Raw genomic sequence first — 7,091 nt, forward strand, 5'->3', positions numbered from 1 at the left:
CCAACCAGAAGCGAGGCACGAGGTGCGTTTGCAGAATTGAGGTAAAAGGGGGCAGGGCTTGCGTGTAACTTGCAAACAACTAGGAGCTATAGAGGGAAAAAAGACACCAAGTCGCCCTCCACTCAAACAATGTCAATACAAAAATAGACTGGGTCTTTGAAGGTATCAAAACAAAGTATCAAGATAAGCTGCGGTGTGGATACATACTTCTTTTGTACCATATACGCCTCTCTTTTTTAATATGAGGTAGTCACCATCAGCTTTTCACCTTCAATTTAAAAAAAAAAGAAAACTACAATTTTCTTTTACAAATGACAGTCCCCACTTTTTATCTCCCCTGACCAAAATACAGAAGGAGTCAATCAGGTCACCTTTCAAAAACAAAATTTTGAAAATTTTGAAAAAATATGTGAAAAGACGAGATGACACCTCACGTGCGCACCACCAATCGAGCCTGCTGGTTGGTAGAAGTATGTATCCACACCACAGTTTATCTTGATAGTTTGTTTTGATACCTAGCGTGTGACTTGACAGTCCTATTTTTTGGGGCTCTGCCCTTTCCTTTTTTTCAAATAAAAAACAAGAGGGGGCCGCGTGGCCAATTTTGGACCCAGGGACCCCAGCCTCTAGTGTGGGTACCCTGATCCCACCTAGGGTATCGACTTGTCACTGTTGGAAACAATGGGGGAGCCTCAAGGTCCCTGTGTTCATTGCTGGCTTCCCGCGTCCTGCAGGAGCCAGTATTGCTTTTGGACAGAGTGAGCTGCTGAACATGCACCCCCCTCTGTCCAAAAGCAATTCTGCTCCGCTTTCAGCAAGCAAGAGCATTCTTTATGCTCATGCTTGCTAGAACTAGAGTAGAGTTTCCTATGGCTTGGCGAGAGCGATAAAGCTGGGGGTTGCGGTCCCCAGGGCCCCTTCCATTAGTGGACACAGCCATGGGGAGGTTGTGGTCCCTGTGGCTGCGGGGGGAAGTGCAGCCCCCCTCTTTAAATCTAACCATTTTCCCTGAGGAGGTGGAGGTCCCCAGAACTGTGGGGGGGGGCTGATCCCCCCTTATTAATACTTCATTTAGCCCCGGGAGGGTGGTGGTCCCTGGGGCTGTGGAGGGCTATATAGTCTCCCAACATCAATATAACATTTTCCCTGGGGAGGTGGCAGTCCGAAGGGTACGGGGGTTGCCCAGGGCACCCTCTGCATCAATTAATCAAAACGCCCCGTGAAGGTTGCGGTCCCCAGGGCTTTAAGGTTCCTAGGAGGGGGGCCCTGTGCGGCCCCTCCTAAATATTATAGACATGTTCCACCCGAAATGGATCCATCTTAATCCCACCAAATTCCCCCAATACAAAAATCTTTCATACACCTCCTCGCCAAACCATCCATCATCCCACGGTCATTGGCCAATAATTCAGCTCCGCATTCCAGGGCCACCCCAAACAGCTAAAATCCCCACCAGCTGCCAAATCTCCCACACAACTCCTCCAAATCTGTTTCACAGCATCTCCTCTATCAGGTCAGAGGTATACAACTGAAGAGTGCTGACATCCACAATAAATATTACCTCTATCTTGGACCACAAAGGCACAAAATCAAAAAAATCATTACAGGTCCATAAACACTCTTGTCTCAAACACGCTACTCCCATCAGTCTGGTCAACTCCAGAACCCTCCCTTATTTTTTGGAACTGCAAACTGAATCTTGACCTCTCCTCCAGACTTCGTCTCTCTTCTCGCATCCTATAACCACGCGCCTCTCAACTCGTCTAGGCCCCTGGGGAAAATACAAACAATCATCTAATCACCCACATAGGGTCCCTCATCCTATCCCAAGGTCCATCACTAAATCCAACCTCAAAATAGTCACATTACTCAATTGCAGATCTGCTGCAAAGCATGCTACAACATTTCTGACCTTATTCTTACTCATGAACTGGATCTTCTACTACTCACCGAAACATGGCTCAATAAATCCTCATTCCCCATTTTGGATCTGCTAGTCCCACCCAGATATAACATTATCCATTTAGATCGCTCAGGCCATAGCGGCCGGAGTATTGCCTGGATTCAACTGAATAATCTCCTGATGAAATAATCCCACAATCGAGCATTGTACTCATGTGAATATTTGGGGATCAATATTTCAACCAATGACAACACCTTGTTTACGCTGCACATGATATACCACCCCCCTGGTGATAATCACACATCCTTGGAACAAATCCTTCCTTAACAACCTCAACCTGGTTCAATCTTGCAGCAGCCTGACACACAATAAAGGGGCTACCTGTGACCTAATAATTGCAAAATACCATACCATCGAAATTGAATCTATCCTACCTCGTGACTGGACAGACTATCCCCGCCTTATCTTCCACATATCGGAAAGGATAGTTACTGCTAAGGGTCAACCTGTAGAAACTAAATGCTGGGCCAGAGACACAAGAAACATTAACCCACTCACGCTAGCTACTCTCAATAGCAACATTCTATTACAGCCCACTTCCATCTCTGACACACAAGACCTCACTGACCACTACATCAATTCCATGTCATTAAAAGAATACAGATCAAAAAATCTAACCTTGGTTTAATAATGAACACCTCTCAGTAAGAGCAGCCAAAAGATCTTGGAGACTATCCCTCCTCAACTAATCTCAATCTACTGAAACTAAGAAGAAAAACCTACAACAGGCATATCAGAATATGCAAAGCTTTCTTCTTCAAACATCAACTTGACAAGGCTGAAAACCATCCAAAAAAACTATTTGAGATGCCCAAAATTCCAACTAATACGACATCTAACTCTCTTCCCTCTGAGATCTTAATCCCATCCAGATGCGAGGTAGTTGCCACCTTCTTCAATGAGGAAACAAAGCAAATTGACACCGAACTCTAAACCAGTATAGAGCTCTTGCCCATCATCACCCTTCCACATCACCTCCCCGTCTGTCAAGTATCCACCCCGTTTGTCACTCTCCGACAGAAAAAAACAATGCCTCTTGATCCAGATTTTTGACTTTTGACGAATCTGACATCTCAAATCTATTAATCTCCTTGAAATACTCTAATCACTAGAATGACCCATTACCTTCAAATCTTCGACACAAGATCAAACACTCCCTGCTTCCTTTATGGATCAGGATTATTAACGATTCTCTAACACAAGGCTCAATCCCAGACTGTCAATAAAGTGGTCAGGTTAACCCCCATACTAAAGAAACACAACGATGACCAGTCAGAACCCAACAACTACTGCCCTATTACCAATATCCGAACCCTGGTCAAGCTCCTCGAAAAATTAATGCAGCAACAGTTATGCAATCACATAGATCAATTCCAACTCCTTGACCAATACCAATCTGGTTTAAATTCGAGTCACAGTACCAAAACTTTCCTAGTCCATATCATTGATGGTTCCCTGAGTATTCTTGACCAGAATGCATCCTGCTTACTAATCCTCCTACTTGCGTTTGACACCATTAAACATGGGAGCATTTTAAACCTCCTAGAATGCAGGATGGGGTTATCTGGTACAGTGTTACAATGGATCTCCTCATTCTTACATAATACGACTCAAAGAGTTAAGTTCAGTCACGCAATATCCATACAAACTCCATTCACGATTGGCATCCCTCAAGGCTCCTCTTTCTTCCCCACTCTCTTCAACTTGCTCATGGAACCCCTGAATGAAATCCTCCAACTCTCTAACATCTCATGCCATATGTTTGCTGATGATAGGCAACTCTACCTGAAAATCACCTCTCCAGAAGACATTGGCATTCTTAACAACACACACACAAAAACTTGACACTGGCTGACACGTAACCACCTCAAACTTAACACCCTACAAATTCTATTTCCCCTGATCTCTCCTCCCAATCACACACCAAACATCAAAGAATGGCTTGCCGATATAACAGCCTTGAACTGTACCCCACACATCATAACCTCAGCAAAATCTCTAGGTCTAATATTGGACAAGCAGGGCTCTGTGCAGGATCACATCAGTGCAGCCTCAAGAGGCACCAACTGCAGGCTCTAAGGATATTAAAACCTTTCATTCTGACTTCTGATCTTAAGACAGCAGTTCAGGTGTGAGTAATCTCCAAACTAGGCTATGGTAGTGAAACCCTCGTGGGTCTACCTAAAGCAAAATTGGCACCTTTTAAGGCAACTTTTAATGCAGCAGTCTGGCTTATCACTAGCTCAAAAATAGGGGTCATAACACACTGATCTCAAAACACTGAACTGGCTACCATATGAAGCAAAGATAAACTTAAAAAACTGTGTACATAACTCATAAAGCTCTTCATCACAACACTCCAACTTACCAAGAAACTCATATTATCAGGTGAGAACAGATCCTTAAAAAGCATAGACTCCCTGTTAATGATACCCTTCGAATAAAATACAAAAATCTAAACCTACAAGTGCTCCTTCTCCGGAATGGCCCTTAACATTTAGAACTCACTTCCTCTTGACACCAGAGCCAACACCTCAACGGCCCTAATCAAATGAAGTGTTAAACATCTACTAATGACCAAACTCCTTCCCCATTGAAGGTGCAACCTCTCACAGACCCTCTCCCTTTTGCCCATCTACAAGCTATTCAGGGTGCATTATGAAGCCTTTGTTACTACCCATGATGACATTATTCAAGACTTTACATATGCCAACCTATTTTCATCATATTACTCACCTATGCCATTCTCACAATTGTATAATCCTAATTTGTTTATGTGTTTACCTTTCCTGATGTACAGCACCATTGGTCTCCAAAAGGGCAACTTGAATATGCTTTTCTGTTTGCCTCCTTGATGTACAGCGCTTTGATACCCGTAAAGGTCATGTTCACGCTATATAAAACTTAATAAATAAAAAATAAAAAAATTCTCCAGTGGAGGTACCAGAGGAACCATGGAGCAAGTTTGACTTGATGGGACGCTTTGAGTTTTGCCTGCTAAGGAGAGATATGTTTTGTTGCTAATTGATTGTAATTCAAAATGAGTGGCAAACAAATGTGTTTTGTCTGTAAATACCAGGTTGGTGACTGAGATTCTTAAAGATGAATTTGCCCGCAAAGAAATCCCAAAATATCTGGCTACAGATAATGGAGTATAACTAATTTGTAAGGATATACGAGAATTTGTGAATGGATTATGCATAATCCATCAAACAGCTCCCCTGTATGTCCCCCAGGGAAATGGTTTAGTGAAGAGAATGAACAGGGTAGTTAAATGCAGAGGGAACTCGAACTAAGAGTACCTGTTTAGGGTGTTCTTTGTGAGACATGGTGGGCACATTGTAATGCACCTAATGAAATAACCCAAATGTCACCTTTTTATTGTTTGATGGGGAGAATGGTTGACGGTCGGAGCACAGAGGTTGGGGGATAGGGCCACCACCTCCGACCTCAAAGATCCCGTCAGGACGGCGGTCTGATTGTTAACCCAACAATGGGTGCAGTGCTTGCACAGGCACCAATGTAGGGATAAGGATATCCCTTTCCGACTGCCTTTTCGTGGCGGTACTACCATGGGGGTCCCAAGCAGGGCCCCCATAAGCCACTGCTAAGGGGCCTGGGAGGCACATGTAGTGCCCCCTACATGGTGCCTGGCACAACTTGCATGGATGTGCACAAACTGTGGTATAGTTGTTCTATGACAGATGGGACTGCCAACTCTTCTAGGCTGGTCTCATTCCTGCTGCAATGACTGCCATCGTAAATAAGCCTAACATGTCTGACATGGTTGGTGTTAGATCTGGGGGTCTCTAGTTGACGTATACACCTTAGACCAAATAGGGACCCTTGCTTCTAGTCAGGGTACAAGGACACACATGGTAGATAACCCCTGCTCACCCTCTAGGTAGCTTGGCTCGAGCAGACAGGCTTATCCCCAAGGCAATGTGTAAGGTATTTGCACGTAGACACCACAATGATCCCCCCTCCGTACACCACAAACTTAGACCACACAGGTGAGTTATATCAAAAATAATATATCTTTATCTAGTTTCCGCAGTTGAAATCAAGCATCACAGGGTTATACAGTATTCGCTTTCTTGGTTGGTCGGGATCGTAAGACGATAGTCTCTAGTCTCTTGTGTGATTCGATACTCACTGAGAATGAATCAGTTTGTAGGCTCTTGATGTTTAGGCAGCTACGTTGCTCTGGCGGTGTCACCGCACTCGTTGTAAAAGCGCTCCTCGGGCTGTTCGGTGCAAGGTTTCCACAACTCCCTCGACGAGCCCCCAGTGACGATGTCGACGTTACCGGAGTCAGCCACTCACAGCGCGGCTTCGTAGAGCAGGGAAGTACGACTCTCGATCTGCTTCAGGCCTCCGGGTCGCGGCAAGGCACGTGCCGATGAGCACGTCGATCTTCTTGATGCGGCAACCGGTGTCAGGCCCAGGTCAGTGCGGCACTCTCCAGCAAGACAGAGAGCAGCCAGCCCACTTCACAGGCAGATGTTGAGAAGCTTGGTAGAACAGTCCACGGTCCCTGAGGCACACAGCAGCGCAGGGGGGGACACAGCAGAGTCTTGAGTTCTTGGCAACCTTTCTATCCCTGGGTCGCAAAACAGGAGGCCAGCTCTTCTCAGGCGCTTGGAGATTCGGTTGAAGACACAGCACACAGCAAAGTCTTGTTTGGTCAAGTGGGTAGGGTCAGCACACAGCAAGACCCCTTCTCCTCCTCAGCTTCAGTTGTACAGCAGAACAGGTCAGCCTTTAGAGCACACAGCACGGCAATCTTCCTTTAGTTCTTCAGCGGTCCGTCTTTCAGCAGAGGTTCCTCTTGATGGTAGAATCTCAAAATCTGTTGTCAGGGGTCTTGTACTTATACCCCTAAAAGTCTTTGAAGTCTTTGTGCAAGTGGGTCCTGAGCCCGGTCTGATCCAGTTCTGGGTGTTGCTGGAGCACTTTGTTTTCCTGGCCTCTACATTCTTTTCAGAGTGAGGGGCAGAGTCGTCAGCCGCCCAGCAGGAGGTGGAGCCAGCAGTGTGGCAGGCAGGCACAGCCCTATTCAATCCCAGGTGCTATCTCCTCCCTCCACTCTCCTTGCAAATGTCGCCATTCAGCAGAGGGCGGACTC

Source organism: Triturus cristatus, chromosome 4_1 (assembly GCF_964204655.1).
Source record: "Triturus cristatus chromosome 4_1, aTriCri1.1, whole genome shotgun sequence".
Classification (NCBI taxonomy): Eukaryota; Metazoa; Chordata; class Amphibia; order Caudata; family Salamandridae; genus Triturus; species Triturus cristatus.